Source organism: Myotis brandtii, unplaced genomic scaffold (genome assembly GCF_000412655.1).
Source record: "Myotis brandtii unplaced genomic scaffold, ASM41265v1 scaffold265, whole genome shotgun sequence".
In the NCBI taxonomy this organism is placed as follows: domain Eukaryota; kingdom Metazoa; phylum Chordata; class Mammalia; order Chiroptera; family Vespertilionidae; genus Myotis; species Myotis brandtii.
The window spans coordinates 327,887-328,324 of record NW_005360086.1 but is presented as its reverse complement, the minus strand read 5'-3'; positions in this window follow the sequence as shown (position 1 = coordinate 328,324).

Sequence of the window (438 nt, the reverse complement as noted above, 5' to 3'; positions counted from 1 at the left end):
GGGTTGGAGTTAGAGCTGAGAGGGGACTTCCAAACGGATCCCGTGTAGCAGATGGTCAAGAGAAGCTGTAGCGGGTATACTCTTTCTTGAAGATCCTGCTGGGAAGTATCTTCACCTGAGTAGCACTGGGGCTGGGGCTGGCAAAAATGTTTGGGACCATGACTGTTTGTGATGCGACTGGGGCGGAAAGCTACCGGTCGTCCCTCTAAGAATCAGGAGAGACCAGATGACGTGACAAAGTTTGCGGGGGTTCCTGTCACCTCTTGTCTCCTCTGAAGGAGAACAACTCTGCCACCTGTTTTAAGAGAGATCAGAGGAGGATGGCTGCCTTCTGAGTCAGTCAGGGAGCCTGAAGACCAACTGGACTTCAAAAGCAGAGTCCACGCAGGAGGCTGTGGCCAGTGTGTGAGTCAGCCCGGCCCGGCTGCAGGGGGTGGG